The 24542-nt window shown below is 42.7% G+C and overlaps 1 long non-coding RNA gene across 3 annotated transcripts in view; it reads left to right on the top strand.

The window, feature by feature from the left end:
- LOC123591443 overlaps positions 1-24542 on the top strand; it is a 207057-nt gene that overhangs the window by 25959 nt on the left and 156556 nt on the right. For 2 of the 3 annotated variants that reach the window (XR_006709324.1, XR_006709322.1), the window contains exon 4: positions 14495-14633. This is a non-coding gene — a long non-coding RNA (uncharacterized LOC123591443). Of the gene's footprint in view, positions 1-14494; positions 14634-16362; positions 16715-24542 lie in introns of those variants that run through there. The other variant, XR_006709323.1, reaches the window with a different exon arrangement.

Raw genomic sequence — 24542 nt, 5'->3', positions numbered from 1 at the left:
ACCCATTGATAAGCATACAGGAAGGAACATAGAAGAACTAGAATAGACAACCATTAAGCCAGCAAATGTGTACTTTCTAAGAGTGCTCACTTTCTGTGATTAATTAGTACCCTCACCAGCCCTCTTACCAGAGGTTAAGTCATTTATTTACTCATTCATTCATTCAACCAACATTTTCTTGGAGATCTGTTTGGGTGCCACGTTCTGTGCTTTGAGTTAGGGCTGGACCAATGAACAAAATATAGTCTCAGCCTCCAAAATCTATGGTCTATAATCATATAAGCAGAAAATGACCTTTGCAAATTCTTTTTTCTCCCTGGTATGCTCTTCTCCCATATCTTTGTCTGGCTAATTCTATTCAACTCTTTAGAACTTGACTAGGATGTTACTTCATCTGGAAAGCTTCCCTTAACACTTCAAGTCAGGGGGCACCTCAGTGGCTCAGTCTGTTAAGCATCCAACTCTTGATATCGTCTCAGGTCATAATCTCATGGTTCATGGAATTGAGCCCTCTGTCAGGCTCTGTGCTGACAGTGTGGAGCCTGCTTGAGATTTTATTTCTCCCTCTCTCTCTCCCTCCCTAACTTGCACACACACACACTCTCTCTCTCTCTCTCAAAATAAATAAATAAACTTAAAAAAAAAACACTTCAAGTCAGGGTTAGGTGCCTTTTCTATATATTTCCATGGCAATCATATCTTAGGACTTTGTACTTTCTAGTATAGTTACTTGTTTACGTATCTTGTTTACATATTCCCTTACTAAATAATGAGGAACTTAAGGACAAGTGTCGTGTCCATCTTTGTGTCTTTGATGTCTAGCACATAACAGTAACTCAATAGATAATTAAATGGGGGGCGCCTGGGTGGCGCAGTCGGTTAAGCATCCGACTTCAGCCAGGTCACGATCTCGCGGTCTGGGAGTTCGAGCCCCGCGTCAGGCTCTGGGCTGATGGCTCAGAGCCTGGAGCCTGTTTCCGATTCTGTGTCTCCCTCTCTCTCTGCCCCTCCCCCGTTCATGCTCTGTCTCTCTGTCCCAAAAAATAAATAAACGTTGAAAAAAAAAATTTTTTTTAAAAAATAGATAATTAAATGAGTGATGGATATGTTCACAGGGTATTATGAGAATGCAGAGAAGATACACCAAAAGAGACCTCCCGTAAAAAGTGGCTGCTAAATGAAGTCGTAAATGCAACATCAGAGTTACCCAGACTTGGGAATGCTTGGGAGGTAGAAGCAGGAGGGCAACACGGTCTATGTTAGAAAACCCCAGCAAAATGGTGTTGATAGAGGGCAAAATGTGAGGTAGGGTATGAGTAGAGGACAAGTTGGGGCAGCTAGAATAAGGTCATGGAGCATGGAGGGTTGTGACCAAACCAGACTCAAACTCTATTTTCCCTTTTGTTGCCATCGAAATAAATGAACACACAGCTTCAAATAGTCTCAGAAGCTGATCTCCAGGGGTTACCCATTTGTTCCCAGCATAGACAGGAGTCCCTGAGACACAAAACACACTAAAAACTCTTCTCTAAGAACCATTCTATACCCTGCCCCATGAGATTCAGTACATGGGTGGAGGGGAGCTCCACAGGGGAGTTGCCATGTCACCTGCTTGACACTCGTGGAAGGTTTCTGTCCTTAACTACAAATTATGGGTAAAACACCTTATCAAATGTGATGGGCCCATCTTTGCTCAGTGTCCTCCTCAAACCCAGCTCTTCTTGTTCAACCTGGGCAGGCCTGGAAAGAGTATATTGCCTAATTTCTCCTTATTCCATTGTGTTTTTAATATAAATCTTAGTAATTTAATGATTTACAATCAGTGCAACCCATTGAAGGCAGTCCCAGGCCTTTAGAAAACCTGCTTCTGTGTTAAGATCAACTGGTAGGATTCAGTCATTAATTAACGCAACAAGCATTTAATGACTACTTTCTGTTTTTTTTTTAATTTTTTTTTAATGTTTATTTATTTTTGAGACAGAGAGAGACAGCATGAACAGGGGAGGGGCAGAGAGAGAGGGAGACACAGAATCCGAAACAGGCTCCAGGCTCCGAGCTGTCAGCACAGAGCCCAACGCGGGGCTCGAACTCACGGACTGTGAGATCATGACCTGAGCCGAAGTCGGACGCTTAACCGACCGAGTCACCCAGGCGCCCCTAATGACTACTTTCTAGGGGCACCTGGGTAGCTTAGTCGGTTAAGTGTCCGACTCTTGGTGTCAGCTCATGTCATGATCTCATAGTTTGTGAGTTCGAGCTGCACATTGGCTCTGTCCTGACAGTGCAGAGCCTGCTTGGGATTCTCTCTCCCTCCCTCTTTCTCTGCCTCTCCCCCAATCTCTCTCTCTCAAAAAGAAATAAGCTTTAAAAAAATTTAATGAGCACTCTCTCTGTGTCAGACACTATGCTGGATTCTGGAGACCTGATAGTGAATGAGGCATGGTCTCTGCCCTCAGACTGCACAGTGGAAGAAGCTCGAGGACATGGAAACTGCTTAGGCACAGACAGCGTTGAGGCCACAGTTGACCTGCCCGAGCTAGTGCTTCTTGTAATATGGTCATCTGGGAACTGCTTAGAAATTCACAGCCTGTGGTGTCCATTCCAATTGAATGGGGACCCCCAACTGTGGGATGACAATTGGATGGAAGTCGATGGCGGGTCCTGAAAGAATTCACCCAAATCAGAACAAAGGAGATAGAAGTTTCTTGAGTCCACCACAAGCGGAGCAGCGGGCAGGACAGTGAGGGAGAGGCTGTCTGCAATGTGCTAGTGGGTGGAGGCTGTATGTAAAGGAGGAAAGTGAGGGGGTATGGCAACGTATGTGATTTCCCCTTTTTTGATAACTGTGTCTGGTTGTAAGTAGCCCCTTGGTCAGTTAGGGTCTATGGGTATTTTGAGGTGGGTCACCTGATGGGCCTGTCTGTGTTCAGCCAGGGGTTCTCTATGGGCCCCTGCCTACATTCCATCCCTCAAGTCTGTTTGCCTAAAAGCAGCCTGTACACGACCTTGAGCCCTTCTTCCAGATCCACTGAATTAGAATTTGGGACGTGGGGCCCAGCAATCTGGGTGTTAGCAGGCCCTGCAGGAGACGACAGAGCTCATTTCTGTTTGGGATTCTCTGGCCTAAGCTCAGCATTGAATCATTAGCCATTCCCAGACTTCCTGTCCAAAATTCCCCTTCTCAGGGAACTCCTGACAGAAATGGAAAACACCAACCAGAGTGACACTACCCAAAACAAAGTAGAATGCTGTTTTATCATGTAATGGCAACCCCAGACCCTTCCCGCTAGAACCACGGAGATGGACAGCTTCATGAAGATTGTTGTGGTATGGACTAGACGGGTCAGAACCATTTCAGTGTCATCATAGAAGGAATCAACAGGGGTAATGTCATTCTCGTCTCCATTCTGCTCCCTGCCACTTAGCGGTGGAGACGAATTTTTTTTTTTTTTAATTTAAATTTCATTAAAAAGATATTTTTAAAGACCAACCATATCAGCTCGGCTGCACAAACCAACCAACCAACCAACCAGGAGCTTCAGAGTTATTTCAGCGCATGGGAATAGAAACAGGATAAACTGAAACCGTAAAACAAGCAACTTAAATGCTTCGGAAAATAAAGGAAGGGGGAGTGAGATCACAATCTGAGCATGTGTGTTTTGCAATCCTGTGGTTGTTCTAAACAAATTCAGGCAGATTGCTTTCTTTCTGGAGTTCCAGCAAAATGGATCTTGCCACCAGTGGACGGTTCAGAGATCCTGGCTGAGGCTTTTTGGCTTATTGCCATGTGTCATTAGTGACCTAGTTTCAATGCGGTGAGACCAGCCATGTCTGCAGGCCCCTGAATCAGCAGTTTCTCCTCCACTCACTAGCTCCAAGCTGGCAAAGCTGATACTACTTTTCACAGAATGTGCCCTCCCCTTGCCCCTGCACTCCCCCTACGAGCAGGGAAAGCACCATTTTTTCATAAAGATGTCGGCTTTGACCGGAGGCAGCCCTGAGAGCCCAGCTGTCATGACTCCTTCAAGTAAGCTGCTAAACTCGGAATTATCTTGGCCTAATAATTAATCAGGACTAAAAATAGCCTCAAACTGCCCGAGCTTTGCTTAAATCCCACCCAGGTGGGAGAGGTGGTTTTAAAAAAGGGCTCATTGCAAAACCATACTTTGTGAGGCTTTGCACAAAAATATGAAAATAATTAACCAACATGCCAGCGTGGGAGACAATTCACATTTAATCTGACCCTTTAAAAAAAAAAATAATGTAACCTTTTCCATTGCACACTGACTTGAGACTATCAGCTCGTGGTGGATATTAAAAGCAGCTAGGAATTGTACTCAGAATATTCTAAGAATACCCTCAAACACAAATTCAGGGAAAGAAAATAACTATTGGTTTAGAGCTACAAAATATAGCCTGTTGTCAGGCAGATTAGAGGATGAGTAGGGTTCCACCAGAGGGCGTCCTTGCCACCCTTCCGTCAAACCCAGTGCTCGGCATTTCCCAGATGGTTGGCAGGTCTTTGCCCTCTACAGTGTGTGCTCATAAAAGCAAAGGCTCTGTGTCCTGAAGAATGCTGCTTCTGTGACAGCTTTCTGGCTGGCAAATGCTATCTCTGTGACATCACAGAAGCAGTTTCAAATGAGGGGAAAGCAAGCAAAACTTTAAAAGGGAAAAAAACGAATACATCTAGGTTGACTTCTCTCCATCGTGATCTATGTGTGTTCACTCTCTTGACACTCTAATGGTAAGAGCATGATAAAACGGAAGTACATTTATCACAGTTATCTGTGTCTAGCCCAAAGTCAGGAACCGCCATGGCACCAATCAAGCAGTGACAATTGGCAGGGCCAGGTGTATTTCAGCACACCCTTCACCCTCATCATCATTTCCCTCCTCCCCCTAGACACACCTCTGCCTCACACTAAGCTGTGCCCCTAGGGCCGTTTCTTCCTGATCTAAATCCCATGGCCTCTATCCTACTCCCTCATCCCCAGTTCTAAACTCACCTCCTCAAAGACAGTCAGGGAGGACTAACTGATGAATGAAATAATAGATGTGCCCCATCTAGCCACAAGTGAAGACCATCTAGCTTTGGTCTCTCCTGACCAAGGGAGTGACGTAACATACTAGGCAGGCAGCAGAGCTTTGCGAAAAGACCTTTACTCCCACCCCCACCTACACCCCCCACTCCCCCACATATCTGAATTCAGAAACCAAGATTCTACCGTGTGCCAGCAGCAGAAATTAGAGGGGTCACTCATCCCCTCTGAGTTCAGCCTTCTTACTTGAAAAAAAAAATGATAATAAAAATATCTGTTCTACTGTATAGGTTATTCTGGGGCTAACATAAGATACTGTACGTGAAATTTTTTTGTGAGTTATAAGGAGCTATGTAAACATACTGAGTACCTAACCCTGGAGCTGTTCAAACATTACTTGATTCGCAGGAGTAAAGATGAGAGGAGGGAAAAGTTGAACTAGGTTGTATTATTATGTTCACATTTCAGCAAAGAAAGGATCACTGAGTTTCTTCTTGAGAATCTATACTATGAATCTCTCTTGTCATAGATGAATCAGTGTTACAGACTGAATGTTTGAGTCCCCCTAGAATTCCCATGTTGAAACCATAACCCACAATGTGGTGATATTAGGAGGTGAGGGTCTTTGGGAAGCAATCAGATGAGGTCATAAGAACAGAACCCTCATGAATGGGATTAGCGCCCTTAAAGAGTCATGAGAGTTATTGCCCTCTGCTTTCCACCATGTGAGCATACAATGAGAAGTTGGTAGCCTGCAACCCCCCGCCCCCCAAAAATGGTTGTCACCAGAACTCAGCCACGCTGTTACTCTGATCTTGAACTATGAGAAATAAATTTGTTTATAAGCCACCAGAGTGTGGTATTTGTTATAGGCAGCCAAAATGGGCTAAAACATCCAAGTTGCCTTGACTCAGAGAAATGTTCCTAAAGATAAGTATCTAGAGACGCTTTGCAAAGATTTTTCTGTGAGAAATGTCTATTATAGACTTGTGTAAAATTGGAAACTCTATCCCACAATGGAGTGGTTTCATTAAATCTCTCTACATAATGAATTATTATGCATCCATTAAAATGACATAGAGCAACATGTAATAATATTAAAAAGAGTCCATAACAAGGAATTAACAGAGAAAAAATAATCAAACAACATGTATATAGTAGACATTTAAAATGCACATAGGTAGAATGCATACTGAGGAGTCCAGAAGAATACATGTCAACAAGCATGTTTGTTATAATCTAAGAAGGTTGGAATTGAGAATTTTCTTTAATTTTTATACTTTTGGCCTTTATTTTTTACTGTTCTATAAAGAACATATATTATTGGGGTATTACAGGAAAAAACCCTATTAATAGTTATATTAATATAACTATATTAATTATATTATTAATTATAATTATATAAATATTATAATTGTATCATTGATTAATTATATGTTAATTATATTAATGTAACTATTATATAATATATAACTATATTAATAATAATATAATTATATAATATAATAACCCCTACTAAGAGTTATATATAAAATAAATAATTCTGGCCTCTGGAGAAGATCAATGGGAGACTTTTGAGGCCAGGGGTTCTTTGAGGACACCCTGCACTTCTATGGAAGAAGAGGCACCCCGGCCAGAGCTCTACCCCACTGGAGCCCTTATCTAGGATGACTCAGGCCCTCATCTGAGATTTCTGTTCAATCAGCACTATTGTGCTCACTTATCAGAGGAGGCCTAAATTAGAGATAAAGAGAGAGTTGCCCCTAGAGTGTGGGTGGAGGAAGAAATAACATCAAAACCTAATAAAAATATTTAGTTTCAAGCCGATGAGTGACCAATGGGTGACTGAGCAACGTAATGATTCTGTAAAAGGAAGAAGGTCTCTAGAATACAGCAAAGGTGTAAACTCCTCATTCATTGCCTTTGACATGGGCTGGGTAAGAATTATAAAGAATAAGAGAAGAACTGTGATAGTTGTCACAGAAATACTATTCATCTTGAAAAAACTCTCACTCTCTCCTCAGAAGTATCTAACAGACTTTATTAATGCATTTTCCCTACTTAGTATCGTCAGTCAATGTGTAATAAGAGTCCTGAAGGTCACAGCTTATATTATTAAAATTCTAGTGAGTATACCAGGTCCTGGGCTTGGAAATGCATGCAAATCTCCTCATTTTAATAGTTGATTTATTATTGTTAGTTCTACCCTATATCATCTGGTTAGAGCTCAGATCTAATGAAGCCTCAGGAGCTTATTTTATTCCCATACAGTCTTGTTAGCTTCAGAGAGAGAATTTTCCCCATAGCCATAAAACCTAAGCCCTTAACCTAGATATGTCAGAAGGAGCATGAGGCATCATAACTCCTGGGAAAACAACCCTAAATCCTTGTCCCACTGAGACAGTATCCCTGTGTTCCCATAAACAGGAAGTCATTGGTCATTTGTTGTGGGGTGGCCAGAGGAGGCTAGGAGGGAAGCTTGGTTTGGCAAAAATGAGGCAGACGGAACAGGAAAGGTGAAAAGATAATGTCTTCAAACTACCTAGAAAGTCAACCAAATGAGCAGTAATGATTTGTGGCCTGTGGGTCTGCAGAGTCAGGAAAAAAGAAGGAAAGGCAATGGAAGCACCTAGAAGAGGAGACTGGCAGAAGCACAGAGAGGCTTTTCTGCCCCTCTTCAAAATAGTAGCATCCCTCCTTTCCCTCCTCTGTGTTCCCCATACATCCTGTTTTACTTCTATTAAAGCACTTGTCACCCCATGTAACTCTTGCCTATTGATCTGTGCCTCTTAGTAAATTTCAGGCTTCCTCTGAGTAAGAGCCATATTTACTCATCCGTAATGGTGGGTAGGTTGGTATTGTCTGAGCCTTGCACACTGCAGGTTCATAGTAAATGCTTGATAAATATGAATCAGTGAATGATGTATGCAGAAATTAGTCCTAAAGTAGGAATGAACAACACATCCTAACAAAGACGTACACGGCACAGAACTTGGAGATCAAAGTCAGCCCCTTGGGTGGACTTCAGGGACAGGTTTTAACAAGGAGGCAGAGAGAACTCTGTCATTACTTGTTGATGAGATGAATGAGCCTCTGGAATTGAATTGGCCTAGAAATCTCGTGCACTTGCAACACCCACTTTGTGTGATATGAGTTGTAGAATATTTTCTTTGGTTCCTTATGCCTTTTTTTTTAAATGTTTATATATTTATTTTGAGGGAGAGAGAGAGAGAGAGCAGAGGAGGGGCAGAGGGAGAAGGAGACAGAGAATCCCAAGCAAGCTCCATGCTATGCTGTCAGCACAGAGCCCAACACAGGGCTTGATTCCACGAACCATGAGATCATGACCTGAGCTGAAATCAAGAGTTGGATGCTCAACTGACTGAGCCACCCGGGCGTCCTGGTTCCTTATATCTTTTAATTTAACTCTGTGGGAAAAAGTGGTTGCTATGTATTTTAAATACTCCCAGGACTGATGGGCACATAAACAGAAAAAGGATGGAGAGAGAGAGGCCACGTCACCAGGCAATTTCTTTTAGGCATCTTGGGGCACTTGTATAAGAATGCTCTCATGGGGCGTTACATTGCAAGTAAGATAGTTCTTAACGTCTAGCAAATAATTTTCCTATCTGAAGGCTGCTTCTCTTTCTCCTACATCACTGACTTATAAAGGGAGTTTTTTCACTCCCAATTCTTCTTGATAAAGCCCATCAATACAAACCAGGAGGCTGGTGTCTGTTCACAGGTGTCCTTTCTTAAATGGGCATTCTTAAATCCCATTAAAAGTTCCCAGACTGAGGTCTATGTCTGAAGATTAAAGGTCACAATGTCTAGTAGAGGAGGAGGTGGGGGAAGAGTTAGGAAAAATTGTATACCAATTTTGGCTTCAGTAAGCATTGTAGACAGAGATCTCTGCAAAGGTTTAGGGAGCTTAGCTAGAAATAGGGGTAATTGAGGAAAGGCAGTAACTTGAAGCCCGTTATACCATCTGTGTTACTCTCTTTGTTAGAAAAAGCCTGGCAAAAGGGGAGAAAATCAGCAGCGAAGTAGATAGCCCATTTTCTTAAACCTACGGGTTTAAGTGACATGGTTTAGGGAGCAGAAAACATCTGGGAGTCTGTACGCCCAGCTGTTTTCAGTATCAGTGAAACAGCATGAGTTTCTCAGCACGTGAGCTGGGCCTTTTCCACCCTCACACTTGAGTTCCCCTAACAGAGACTGCTCTGTCCCAGATCCCCTTGTCCTCAGGTCTCAGCTCAAATGCATTTCTTCAGAGAGGCCTTCCTAGGTATGCCCCTCCTTGGTCATTCTCTAGTGCATCACTCTTTCTCCTTCATTCGCTGTCTGAAGCTGTTTTGTACATAGGCTTGTTTGTTTTATTGACTGTGTCCTCCCACTTCATAAAAGAAGGGACCCTGTCTCTTTTATTCACTACTTTATTACAAGCACTTAGAACAGCATCTCGCACATAGTAGGCCCTCAATTTACAAGTAAACGAGTGAGTGAACGAAGGGATGACTGAATGAATGGAATAGGCTGAATATGAGGTTCAAAATAGCAATGAGAAAGTACTTTCCATTACCAGTAGGGTAGGTCTCTTCCCTTGAAGAGGAAATAGGCATTTCTTAACAGTAAGGAACCAAGTGGATATTTACATCAAAGGGAAAGCCCTTTATTTCCACATTGAAGCGCTAATATTTCCTCCCCAGAGGAAATATTTCCACACCAGAAGGCAGCTGTGAAGCTGGGATGGGAAGGGAGCGGGCTGGGGGCCAGGCAGTACGGAGTTACAAACTTGCCGAGTTATCACCGTGATGTAGAACAGAGTGTTTACATACAGCCCCAAGACACAGAGGCTGGCTTTGTCTTACCATTTGGGCGCAGTGAGAAAATATAACTAATCAAAACTCTCTGGGAGCTTGTGTCACTCCTTTGAAAAACTGCTGTCCACGGGAAGGTGCTCAGGAAAGGGACACGAGCAAGCCTAGACAGCCCTCGTTCGGTTGTTTTCCACCTATCCGTGCAGCTCAGAAGACGAAGGAGAAATGGGTCTTTCCACGGTGGCCCTCACTCACGGTGCACACCCTCGGGCCAATTCTTCCTGGAGCAGTGGTGGCCTGCCCCCTCTGTCCAGAGGTGTCCCTGCTCTAGCCTCCTTCTCTCTGAGTACCTTTATTTGGTAGAATGAGGGAAGATATTCACCATGACTACTTAACAGTATGGAGTTAATGCCTTATTTGTCAATCACTTCACTTATAGAAGATGCAGTGTTCTAACGAGAGGGGTGGGGGAAAGGCATGCTGGGAACAGTAACCCTCCCATGAGGTTGTTCGGTGCCTGATGCAGTTGATAGCTCCCTCATACAGATCGTCTTGTTTTCATTGGAATCCTCATCACTGCCCTTCATGTAAAAAGGAGCAGGTATTTTGCCACCATCATTTTATAGAGGAAAAAAATCTGAGGTCAAAAGAGGTGAACGAGTTGCTCTAGGTCCCGGAGGTGGGAGGACTCAGGTGTCCTCATCTCCAGATGCAGCATCAAAAGGCAAATTTCTAGAGAACAAACACTGACAGTCTCTTTTGTCACAACCAAATTATCTCTACGTAAAGTGTATTTTTGTTTAAGTTTATTTGTTTGTTTTGAGGAGGAGCGTGAGTGAGCCAGGGAAGGGCAGAGAAAGAGGGAGAGAGAATCCCAAGCAGGCTCCTTGCTGCCAGCACCGAGGCCAATGTGGGGCTCAAAATCATGAACCATGAGACCATGACCTGAGCCGAAATCAAGAGACGGTCACTTAACTGCCTGAGCTGCCCAGGCGCCCCATTATCTCTACATAAAGTTGTATGCGGATACAAGAAGAACCTGTCTTATAATTTTGGTGTGTCTGATCAGGATCCATGGCTAGACAGGCTTAGTGTGGTGCCTGGCACAAAAAGCAATTATTGAATGGTGAAAAGAAAGAAGGAGGGAAAGGGAAGAAGAAAGTTCTTCTGTTGTAGGGAATGACATTGGCCACACAGTACACCCAAACCCTCCTTATGAGAATGATGTTATGGCAGAAACCCACTGCAGTTGACTCACACTCAGTAAATAGGAACTGACTAAGCAGAATTCTGGAACTGACAGAGACCTTAGAGGTCATACTAAGCCACGCAGTTTTGTTTGCTAAGTTACTTACGCCCCTCTGCGGGCACTTGTTTGCCCCTATCAGCTGATCTCAACTCACATTCCACACACCAATATTTAAAGCAAATACTTCCTGGACTAAAAATAAAGTACACATAAAAGTCTGTTTAAATGAATCATTCTTCTTTTGGAAGCTAAAAAGGAGAGGGAGAAGAGCAGCTGATATGCTCTGGGACTACTGGCAATGTGAACAGTCTCTCTTTGATCCTCTGAGAATTTCCAAGTTGAAAACACCATGTGGAGATGACTCCTTCCCTCGGGATATGGGCTGTGTCTGACCTTCCCCTATGAGTGTTAGTTTTGACTCTCTCTCCCTCTCTCTCTCACCCTCTCTCTCCTCCCCTTCCCTCCCCCACCCCTCCTTCTCCTTCCCCTTCCTCTCTCCCTTGCCTGCCTGTAAATGACTTACTCAGTAAATTGTGGCTGAGGAGATGAGAGAGGCTGCAATGTGTCCTAGCCTGGAGCCAAACAAGGAACCTTATTTAAAATAAGGTTAGGGGCGCCTGAGTGGCTCAGTGGGCTAAACATCCAACTTCAGCTCAGGTCATGATCTCACAATTCATGGGTTCAAGCCCCGCGTCAGGTTCTGTGCTGGCAGCTCAGAGACAGGAGCCTGCCTTGGATTCTGTGTCTCCCTCTCTCTCTGCCCCTCCCCTGCTTGAGCTCTCTCTAAAAAAAATAAACATTTAAAATAAATAAAATAAAATAAAATAAAATAAAATAAAATAGTTAGAAGTTGGCCATCAAGCCTGTGGAATGGCCTTCCTTTTCCTCTCACCTCCCATCACACGTTCGTTCATTCATTTGTCCTACAAACATTCATTCATTGTCCACATATAGGTACAGATACGAATAAGAAATCATCTCTACTGCCAAGGAGCTCTAGTCAAGTAAGGAGGAGCAGGTATGGGGGGAAGGTGCAGGAACGAGGCTGAAGAGTGGTAGAGAGAACACACAAAGGGCCTCGTGTGCTATTCTAAGGAATTTGCACTTGATCCCACAGGTCAGTATTTCCTGAACATGGTGTGGAAAATTGTGTTGATCAATATTCTAAAAAAGAGGGGCGCCTGGGTGGCTCAGTCGGTTAAGTGGCTGACTCTTGGTTTCAGTTCAGGTCACGATCTCATGGTCCATAGGTTCGAGCCCCATATCTGGCTCTGGGCTGACAGTGCAGAGCCTGCTCGGGATTCTCTCTATCCCTCTCTCCCTGCCCTTCCCCCTCTCACCCTCTCTGTCTCTCTCTCAAAATAAATAAACTTAAAAAAATATTCTAAAAGAGAACGTATCACCTATTCTTATGTATCCACAACTTATTTTTATTACAACATCATCCAGATGTATACAAACACAAACCAGGTATAATTTCCCAATGTTTATAACCATGATACAATAATAAAACCGAAACAAATTTATAAAATAAAACCCAATCTAATTCAAATTAACAAAACCCACTCGAGGCAACGGATGTTATTATTTAACTGAAAGCAAATGACTACTGGCATGTGAACACGGCACTCACTACAAGCATGTGCGTTATTTTTAATTCAGCATGCCTACATGACCACGCACTAACTCTTCCAATCCTTCTTTCTAGTCAAACTAGCATGAAACTGTCATCAAAAGAGACTGTGGTGATGTCACGTGGCCACCACATCCCTTGCCTGTGCGTCAACTGCACGTCCTTTCTCGGTAGCCTGGGACAATAAAAATAGGGCAACTTGGCTCCTTGATTACAAGTGGCCATTAAATGTCCTAGAAGATGCCTCTATTTACATTTTAAACTGTCCTTAAAATTAAAAAAAAAAAAAGATGTTTAAAAATGTCTGAGAGAACCCATCAGCCCCAAGAGCACTTTACTAAAGACCATAGCCTGAAGTTTGAGGAAATATTACATAAGTGCTTGGGGCCCATCGCTGACAGACTTTGAACAAGAAAGTGATGTGATCAGATTTCCATCTTGGGGCAATTATGCCAGGGGCAGCAATGATGTCACATTAGAGGAGAGAGATACCAGGAGAGAGGAGGTCACTTGGGAAACAACTATGATCATGTAGGCAAATGATGATGAGTGACCTTGCAAGCATAAGATGAGTGATGAGGTATAAGAGAATAGACTGGAAATGTCTGCAAAAGGCAGAATAGAACTCAAAGACTCATTACTTGTGACAGGTGAAAAAAAAAAAAGGCGTTTCTAGCTTAGGCAACACTGTTAAACCTGGGGGAGGATGTAAAGGTGAGTTTAGTTTCAGACAGGGCTCCTTTGGAGAGGCTGCAAACTATTGGCTTGGACACAGGCAAATACAGCAGGCTCGAACTGAAGAGAAAAAGCTTCTGGGTGAAGCTGGCATGCCAGGATGGCCAAGTGGTCACCAGCCTACCAACTGTAACTTCTACATCCAAGATTATCTCAGTGCCCACTCCCCCAATTCCCAAACACAATGTTTGTCCTGCCTCCTAGTTGCCACCCAAAGTTCCAACCCCATGTGATCATGGCTGCAATAATCTAATACTCTGATACTATTTAAAGTACAAAATCTGAAAAGACTGACACTTAGTCTGACACTTAATCTGACATTTAGTGTGTGATTGATGGTCTGAATCCTGAAGTGCTATGGTAGACAGAACATGAAATTTGCAATCATTCAGACCATGGTTCCAATTCCTACCCCACCACGTAAGTAGTTGTGAAAGCTCAGCAAGTCACTTACTTCTTGCCTTCCTTTTTGCAAATTGGGGTTATAAAATTTTATATCAAGAGCTCATTAGGAGCATTAAGTAAAATAATGCTTATGGTATCTCGCACAGTGCCTTCAACATCTTGGTCAATGAATCTTTCCCATTCTCCTTATATAATAACTAAGATCGTGGACAAAACCAGACTCTGTGGGTCCAAACCATGCTCTACAACATTCTACTGACATGACCTTGGGTAAGTAAACTAACTTCTGTGTAACACAGAGGGATAATTATATTCTCTAGTGCAGAGAGTTATTAGAGTAACTCATTAACTCAACATTCACAAAACTCTGGGCACCATGTGTCTTGCACATAGTATGCACTAAGCCTAAGCTATTATCAACATAATCACTCCTTCCTCTCTTCTAATCATTAAGTTTGAGATTCTTTCTTGGTCATCATTTTGATGGAAGAGGATGAACATTCAACATGGCGCTGGGTACCTAAGCCACTCGGTGTGAGGCCCCACACAGAGAGGAAGAAGAGGAAGGTTGATAGCCCTAAAGACATTCTTTGCCTATTTCTCGATACAGGCTGGGCTCTGCAGTGCAGCAGGGAGGGAGACATAGAGTGACTGAAGTCCAAGGTCCAGTGGTGAAATGAAAAGACCGTCAGCAGATATTTGACCCAAGAAGGAGGCATCTGGATGGAAGTACTGTGAGTTCTTATGAGGTATGACAACACTCATTGTTTTCAGCGAACTTTATTTTTCACTTAATGGTATTTAAATGCCACAATTATGCAGGATTTTGTCCCAAACTAGGAAAAGAAGCAAAACACACACGCACACACACACACACACACACACACACACACACCCTTCAAAACCAACTTGCATATACCAAGGGCTAAATCCAGAAAAGTTAGAGCTGGAGAAGACTAGTCAGGAACATGGGCCAGTGAGCAAACATAGATTTTTCTGATATATTCAGCCTTATCACGTCAAGTTTCTGACCCTAATCAACCAAGGTGATGAACAAACTAGTCCCTTTAAAATGTTTATGAAAGAAACCGCTGTGCATTTTTCTCTCTGGACTCTCACTTGGAATTCAAATGCAGCCTGGCTTTTGCAACAATTTAGGCCTGAGAACGGAGCTGAGTTCTCAGTGATTTGCTGCCTCCATCAGGATCAGAGAAGAATATTCTTTACTGCATTTCAATCTGTTTAATCCATAGAAGAGGGAATGACTTCTGTGTCAAAATGGAGCAGAGGGGTCTATTGGAGATGGACATTGTTTATTCGGGTATAAATTTTAATTAGACTTTTTCCCAAATAAAAAAAAAACATGCAGAGGAATAATGTAAAGGTAGTTCTGTCTTTGGGTGAGGCAGATATTATATCCAATCCCAGTTCTGCCACCCACTGTGTGATTTGGGGCATGTCACTTAACCCACTGAGCTCATTGGCTGCAAGTGTAAAATTACAGTGCTACCTGCCTTATAGGCTGGTTATAAAATCCATCATGCTCTGTCCCTAACTCCTGCCTCTGTTTTCTAGCCACTTCCCATGGGCACAGTGTTCTTTAGTCATAACAGGCTACTCAGGGCTCCCTCTGGTCTCTGGTTCTCATTCAAGTCAAGATTCATCTGCCTGAAACAATCTCCCACCCCACACCCATTTTCCAGGCTGATAGCCACTCATCCAACAAGCCTCTTTATAGATGTCACTTCCTCCAGGAAGTCTTCTTTAACACCACCTCCCCCAGTTAAAGTTTAAGTTGTGTGCCCTCCCATGAGTCCAGGGCATCTATGCATATTCATCGAAGCACTTGTTACACTACCGTATTGATTTTCCATCATGTCCCTGGACTGTGGACTCTGTGTGAGCAGAAACCATGTCCTTCTAATGGCATAGTATCTCTAGGGCTTAGTGCAAGACAAGACATATATGACGCATCCAATATATGTTTGTAAAATTAATTGAAATTTTAAAAAAAATTAAAAAAAAAAAAGTAAATGCTGTTCCGTCGCTATTTATGTGGTTCTGAGATAAAAGTTAGTGCATTAGAAGTTAGACATATTAGAGCATGCTCCAGGATATTTTTCCACGTTGCTGTGGCTAATACTTGCAGTTGTCCTCATGGCCAGACCTTCCTCCCCCCTTCCCCCCCACTTTAGCCCAGACTCCACCTTCCCTTGAAGCTGAGACTTCTGGCTTTCCTTTTGAACACATTCTGCCACCTACCTATGACACTCCAGCCAAGACCCCAACCAAACAAAGCTCAATGCCTGATCTTCTCCTACCTTTGTTGATATAGCACAGTCCCACTCAAAGGGTTACCTAAGATTCACTCTAACTTGCTATCTTTCAAACCATGTGACTAAATAACAGTTCTATTGGTCTTTAGTGAAGAAAGATCTAACTCAAGTATCCTCCTTTCTTCCTCTTCCCCTCCTACAGGTCAGATTTTCTAAGAACATATTGGAAGGGGAGATATACTTCACATCACTTCTCTACTTGGAACTTGCTTCTTAGCACCCTGTTCTCCTTCCCATTCTGCCATGGGCCTCTGCCCCTCCTCACTGATCACCACTGGGAACTCCCAGTCAACCCCCTTTAATGGGTTCCTCTCCCTCTCATAGGATCAGACAAGAAGTTGATGTGGGTCTGACCACACCTCAGTCAAGTGTGTGGACCTTCCATTCTACATTGTGTCAACACAAAGGAGTAGAGGTATTTTGGTCTTGTCTGAAAACTAGGGTAATTCAAGAAACAAACAACATATTTTCCTATTACAAAACTCAAGTCTGTACACTGCTCATGATTCTTTCTATGGCCTAAGGGAGAAATATCAAATAAGTAGATGTTTCTCATGGGGTTTCCATCATGGGCACATGCCTATTCCAGAAGAGGCTCTCACTTCTTCAAATGCCTCATTCTTCCCACTCTGCAGAGCAATGACCCCAAACTGAAAAATCTAACTCACTACCCAAAACTGATCCAGAATCCATCACCTTCCCAGTGATACATTTCTCTAAGTCTGGGTCAGTCAGCCTGAGGAAACTCAGAGGCACTTCATCAGCAATGGGGGAACATCCTGATTCCAGTGAAGTCTGGACCCCAGAGTAGGAGAGTGCTGTGGCTCCAAGCAGGATTTCTGCACCCAGGTGACCAGGGCTTGAATATGGCTCTGATTTTCCCAGCTGTGTGACTTTTGTCACGATTCTTTTTTTTTTTTTTTTTTAATGTTTATTTATTTTTGAAAGAGAAATAGAGCACGTGAGAGCTGGGGGTGTGGTGGACAGAGAGGGGGAGGACAGAGGATCCAAAGCAGGCTCTAATGTGGGGCTCAAATCCACAAACCATGAGATCATCACTTGAGCTGAAACCAAGAGTCAGACGTTTAATTGACTGGGCCACCTAGGTACCCCTGGTCATGTTTCTTAACCTGTCTACACCTCAGCCTCCTTATTTGTGATATGATGATAATAATAGTGATACTTTGCAAGTAGTGAGGCTTTAAAGAGTTAAGACATTAATAGAACAGAGCTTAGCAAAGAAAAAGTGCTCAATAAATTCTGGCTACCGCTATATATACATTTCCCCATTAATGTAGACATGTCTATCACTTTTTCTGTTTAGCAAGTAATTGTTGAAGCGGACATAAACACATTCACAGGCATCTTCTGAGAACAAATACTAATTCCCAGAGAAAGCACAATCTGGGAACATTTTTCTGAATGACTCAGGAGGAAATCTCAAAGTGGAGTCAGTACATAAAGTTCACTCCTTATGAACCTTCAACTTACAGGGGTCCATTAGGTGCAAATAGAACTTTTCCTGCTCTCTGCATTTTGGCTGGAGTCCCTAAGGTGACAACAATAAATAGCAAGCACCTCCTTCCTCAGTTCTATAGGGACCTACTGGATACCAAAACTCACTAAAAGGTAGCCCACCTGGTCTTTCACACCCAGACTATATAAAAGGAGACTAAGCCACACTTGCTAAAAGCCTGGAGAGACTAGAAAGGGACATGAGGGGTGCTTTGTGTACTCATAATATTCAGCTTCTTGATCTGGTGCTTGAATCTTGAAATTCTCAAAGGGAGCTCATCGAAGGGAATTCCTAGGAATAGAGATTACTTGGTTATTTTTATTTTGCTTTGAAGGTTTGAGGACATAGTAGTTGAACAGAGACCACAGCCCGCCTCATGTGCAGACCATTTCTGAAGGCAGGAGTCTGCCTGAAGCTGCCCAAGAGAGCAGGCAAAGACAGCAGCAGCAGGGGAGCATGTTCTCATGATGGTGGAGCATGACTGTATGAGTCCTCATGAGCCTTGCGGGCACCATGGAATATGTATTGAGACATCTTAAAAGGACCCCACCCTACAACGTGGCCTGCTAGAGCAAGGAGACTCCCATATGGGAGGAGACTCCTCCCATAAGAGGCGGGAAATAAGACCACTGGGACAGGAGTTGAGATGGAAGGAAGAAAGTGGGTCACAAGAGGTCAGCTGAAGAATATATCACCCATTTCAGGAACCAGTACAGCACAAAAGTCTCAAAGTGGAGGATCGTGAAGCACATCGTGAAAAAAGGTATCAAAGGGCCCAGCACCTTAGCAGTGCCAGCCAAGAGAAAATCAAAAAGAGCCCCAATTACATAAAAGGCTATTTGCCCCTCTTTCCCTTTTGCCTAACTCCTTAACCTGGAGAAACCAAAAACAGCAAAGAAAGTGGTGGAGGGGGAGCGAGTCAGAAAGAATATTGCTTAAGCAGACTCTAAGATCAGACCCTCCTTCCCCATTTCAGGACCCCCAGTTAATGGTCAGGCCTATGCTATGGAAACAAGAGAAGTTTTGAATTGGATCTGAGATCCAAGATTTGATTTAGACTCTATTGAGTCTTTTAATACTTGAGGAGTCACAATTATCAAATTAAGATTTGTTTGTTTTTTTAATGTGAAAATGACCAGACTTTAGAAGGGGACAGGGGAAGAAAACTGAGCAGCATACATTTTCAAGGCGGTCGTGGTGGCAATAATTTGGCAGGTTCCTGTGCGTAGCTGTTGGGCAATGCATTCACAATACGTTAGTCAAAACAAAACAAAACATATGCCAAGCAAAATTTCATCAGTTCTGCCCTCCACCAACAAAGAGTTCTGAGTTGTTGCTTGCACAGGCTTGTCATAAACTCACCTGATCCTTGGCAAAAAGGTCTTTGTCTGTAAGACTTATGAAGGACCTAGTTCATTCCTTTCTTTTACTCCCTTTTCCTCCAGCCTGCTGGGCAGAGGAAAGTATACCCTTCAATCACTCCTTGAACCCACAAAGACCTACCCATAGATCTCAATTTCTCTCTAGGGAGAGAGAAGTGGCATTTTTATTTTTCTGGCCACAAAGACTTTGGGTATTTAATGCTGGGTGGAGAAGGAGAGGTACAATTTAGTTTGGAGAAAAGTAATTTAAGGACCTTTCCCAAGAAATAAAAACTTTTTCAGAAAGAAGCAAATTTAGAAATCCAAATGACTTCAAAGAGGGCTCAAGAATGGACTGGAATGATCCTTCCTTTCTCAAAACAATAAAACAAATCACAACAAAAAAAACCCATACCATGCCAGTAAACATCAAGAACTCAGGGATGTATGTGGACATCCCCTTTTCTCCTTCTTTCCTCTTTTCTATTCACTTCACTCTCATCCAGGATGAACTCAAATTGTTTCTCCGTCATTTATCCCACCTTGTTATTGGTTCCACCGTTCTTTGAAAGCAAGCCACTTGGTCAGCCATATCTTCCTTTCACAGAGACTCAGGGAAGCAAATAAAAACTCCATGTGGAAACCAAAAGAGCCCAGAGGAAAGTGCTGTCGTTTTCTTCTGATAATCTACTCTCCTGAAAGCTTACAATTTGGTAGAAATTCTGAATTTTCTTGAAGTAACTAGAGGTAGCACAGCTGTAATAGCAATATCTAAATAAAAATGCTGCCGACCTGCTGATATTAACTAGTCTAAAAATACCATGAAGCATGTGGTTTTCGTTACAGCAACAAAGCAACTATAGTATGACAAGCAGCCTGCCTTCCAAGATTACCCTCATTTACATGATATTATGTTACACGTGGAGCTGGACTCTTGGGCTTAAAGAAAAACAAGAGTTCCACGGCAAGAGGTGAAATGAAGAGTCAGGCACTCCGCCAGAGGTTTGAGATTACCCAGAAATGACTGAGCTCACAGTCACATGGCCTCCCTCTGCTCAGCACTCTAGCCTCACGTCATTTATTCCATTCATTTGGAACTTCTCACACGTGGCTCTTATCACAGGCCATTGTATGTAAGATCGGGGCAGAGACTACCTCTTGATCAAAACCACATAGAACCTTCCACATAGTCTTCACCCATGGAGCTCACGGGCAGTGATGCCATGTAGTTAGATGCAATATGGGTGGAAGGAACACAGACTCTGGTGCCCCAGAGCTGAGTCTCAAACCTAGATGGCCTCTTTAAAGCTGTTTAACCTTGGGCAAGTTTTCCACTTCCCCAAGTCTCAGTTTGCTCATAAAAAGAATATTAGTATAAAAGTGGATTAATGCTATTATATTCAGACGTAAGATTCATCGCATGCTTATAACACACCATGGGTTCCACTTCACGTTGTCACGTGCACTATTTTATTGACCATCCACAGTCCTCTCACGAGGAAAGTAGTAGTATTAACCCCATTTAGAGATAAAGATACTGTGGGCCAAGGAAATTACAAAACTTGCCAAGATGACACAATAAGTAAGTAGCTGATTCAGACCCAAGTCTGACTCATGTCAAAGCTTGTGCTCTCATCCACAGAGTTTAAAGTCAACACCTAACATGACTACACCAGGCAAGGAGCAAAGTGGTTAAAGCAGAGACTCTGGTCTCTACCAGTTCCTTGATGGTACTTGTCTGAACTTCAGTTTTCTCACCTGTGAAACGGGGACAACAGGACCTACATCTGAGTATGGCTATAGGATAAAATGACTTAATATGCATATGGCTATGGGATAATTCCCAGTACATAGAGGTGACTCTGCTATGTTTACTATTTTTATTTTGATACACGACTGACACATCAGTGATGACGGGGGCTGAAATAAGAGAATAAGAAAGAATAAGCATGGGAGGCCACCAGATGACTGCTCTGTGGCACTTGTAAAACCCCCATGGGAAACTTGCAGGGATGACTAGGAACAATTTCAAGGGTGCTGAGTTCATACTTACGCAGAAGGAGGGATCTCGGAGATATTAACATTTTACCATATTTATAGGATTCTAGCTGGTACAACCAAGAGACATCTAGAAAGAAATGTAATGCTAAGCAGATGTATACTTCACGTATGGCCTCACAGTTGAAGTCTGGAGAGTCAGGCTAGAGCAGTGCCCTGATGGCTTGGTCCTGGCTGCACCCCTGGAGGTACCGCTCCAGCCATGATGTCACTATGTGAAGTCACGTGATGATCATGAAGCTCACATGCCAGTTGATGCACCGTGAGGGAGCTGACTTGCCCTGTTTGTCAACCCCATAAAATCATGTTCAGATCACATCCATTTTGGAATGCTAGAAGGATACCTAGTGGGAGGCTTCCATGATGATAAGATGTTGTACCAAAACTGACCTAGGAATTTCGTAACAAACCATGCAAACAAGAAAAACAAATTCTCTCTAAGATGTGAGGTGAGGTGGGATTCAATAATCAAGGAGAAAATGCAAACCACTTCCAAGTAATTATGGAACTGCTGTCAACATTAAAACTGTGGAAACTGATCAACTCTCATTTCCCAAATAAGATCTGAAGGAAGGGCTTTTTAGTCTCAAGATGTAACTGAGGGACCAAGAAAAAAACCCTTACGGCGCAAAGCCAGGAACAACTTCATCTTGGAGTGTGTTCCTGGATTTTGGTTCCATGTGTGAACTTCTGACTGTAACAAAAATGATAAGCAAGTAAGTAAGCATTTTACCTTTTTCCAACTCTTTATTGCACAATTAGATTTAACCTCAGGTCTATTATTTTAGTTTTAATATCCATCACCAGCTAACTCACAGCGTCCTGGATATAAAGCCTTATATTACCAAAAAAAAAAAAAAAAAAAAAAAAAAAGAAAAAGAAAAAGTCTAAATAAGAGGATGGAAAGGCTGCTTATGGGAAAGGCCCTCAGCCTTAGGAGGCAATATGTAGAAATGACCAAAGACAATGGAAAAAAAAAAAAAGAACAGGAATATAAAATCCGGCCATACTGCGTTTTATGTCTCCTGACTCAGTGATTTTAAATTATCGCTTTATTTTGGCAATACTATAAAAGTAATGCTGATAAGCTAGTTACTAAAATCTGGACATGACTTTAATAGAGCAAGGAAATAACAAAATTTTATTTTTAAAGCTGTTGATGAAATTTCTCTTAAGGAGAAAGCATCTTTGGCTTAGCAAAATGCCTTGAAGAGCCATTGGTGGTGGAAAAGTAGGCTTTTGAAATATTGTTCAGAAGGAAGACCATTAAGCCCAAGAAAAGTATATTTTTGTACCCAATAATATAAGAAAAAATAAGTTTCCAAGGGCAGACTGAGATGGTAGGGACAGAATAAGTTGATAGAAGAAATAGGTAGGTAAAGACACAAGGCAGGAAGGAGAGGGTCCAGGAGAGGAGAGCTCAAGAGAAATTCTCACACTGGTGGAAAGAGCTGGGAATATCTCAATCTAGAAATCAATAGAGATATCTCATATGTAGTTTTAAAGAATTTGCTGTGTTCTGAGGCAATGCAATCCCCGCTGTCTCAAACTCTTTGTAAAAATGGGCTATACACAAACGGCATCAAAGAAAAAAATAACTGTTTGAGATTGAGGAAAGAAAAAACCACAGGAGGCAAGTTAGAAGTAAGATCAAGAATTTAGTAGAAGCAGAAAAGCTAGAAGAGTTACCCCACCCCACCCCAGCCCCTGAGAATTTCCATAGAGAGTGAGTAGAAATGTATGCTGGATTTCCCTTTACGTGCATGTGATGGGGGTCTCAAGCCATTTTTTTATGTGAGTGCTAATGGGTAGGGTGATCTATAAGCCTGGCAGAATTGGGGAACACCCAGACAGACGGTATCTGGATTACATTCAATAAGTGTCATCTCGCCTGATGCAAAAATCTCCCTTATTAAAGATTAGGTAGCATCACTACTGTCCCTGCAGCTGGGGCCATTACCAAAATATTCTGATAATCATTAGGAAAGCAGCTGGTGAAATTCAAATATAGCCCTTACAGCTAGAAAAATACTTCTATCTCAAAAGTGATTACTCAGGATACAGCTGCCAGAGCAGGATTTCTTTATGTACAGAGAAAACTTTCCTATGAGCTTTTGGGGTGGCAATGGAAAGAGCAATAAATCTATGGGCCTGGAAATCTGCACGACTGTGACAAAGACATGATTTTAAGGGAAGAGTCAAGTTGTTCCTCTGGAAGAAGGATGAACTTTCTACTCTGGAAGTGATGTCCTCTGAAGTCAGTGTATCTTAAAGATCTGAGAGGCACTATTAGACGTACCTAGCTACAGATCTTACGTTGCTGAAAGAGGGTATTCTCTTAAGATTTCTACACCCACGATGGCAAGTATTATAGAAAGTTCTGACAGTAACTGTGTGTCAAATTGTTCCGCCATGGTCTATTGCAGACCATTGTAAAGAATTGCTTTTCAATACGGACCTCCCCATCGCTTTCCTCTTCAAGTCCTTCTGGGGGTCATTCTACTTGTAATCTGCCCTTACTTCCTGTTCTCGCCTGAACTGTTCTTTCAAAGGCCAATGATGGCCCCGCTAAGTGAGAATTGAGCAACCTCTCTGCAGGCTGAGGCCTGCCTTACCTCCCTACCTTGCCTTACCACCTAAGGTAAAGTAAGAATGACACAGGGCTGAACTGACCAGTCTTGAGAACTGTGAAGGCTCCGTGGGATCTCTCCTATTCGTTTTTATTTACTGCCATTGACAAAGCTCTTTCCTTTGACCAGTTCTGAGGCAGGCTCCTGTAAGTCCGATCTCTATCCTTGGCTCACTTAGTCCAGTTTTAACAAGAAACCTGCCGTGTAAGTTAAGTAAAAATCCCTCACTCTTAGTATCTGATCACCCTTGACATCTGATCAAATTCCTCACCCTGCACCCTCGATGTCTCATCACACTAGTCTGCCTTCAGTCAGAGTCCCGTCACATCAGTTTGGCCAGACCGCCCTAGCCTTGATGTTTTCTCTCGGTAATTTTCTATCCACTGACCCCTACTCTGCTCCTTGGCTATACATTTCTACTTTTCCTTGTGGTATTTGGAATTGAACTTGATCTCTCTCTCCTACTGTGAAACTCCCATTGCAACAGTTTCTCTTAATAAAGCCATCCTTTTGGTCTTTAACAAGTATCTGAATAATTTTTCTTTAGCACCAACCATCCGGGCTGCTTCCATGGCACACTTCTGGAAAAGCCGCCTTTGCTCCCTTCTCAGACCTCTCAGGACCCTGAACTCCAGATCCACTCTCCCTGATTTTTGCCTCCAAATCCCTTCTCCATCTCATTGCTAGTCGCTTAGATCAGGCACTGTTGGCTCTCCTCTGACCATGTGATCACTCTTATCTCTGGCCTTCTAATGGT

The sequence above is a fragment of the Leopardus geoffroyi genome, chromosome B4 (genome assembly GCF_018350155.1).
Source record: "Leopardus geoffroyi isolate Oge1 chromosome B4, O.geoffroyi_Oge1_pat1.0, whole genome shotgun sequence".
Classification (NCBI taxonomy): Eukaryota; Metazoa; Chordata; class Mammalia; order Carnivora; family Felidae; genus Leopardus; species Leopardus geoffroyi.
This window is presented reverse-complemented; position numbering and strand designations above follow the sequence as displayed.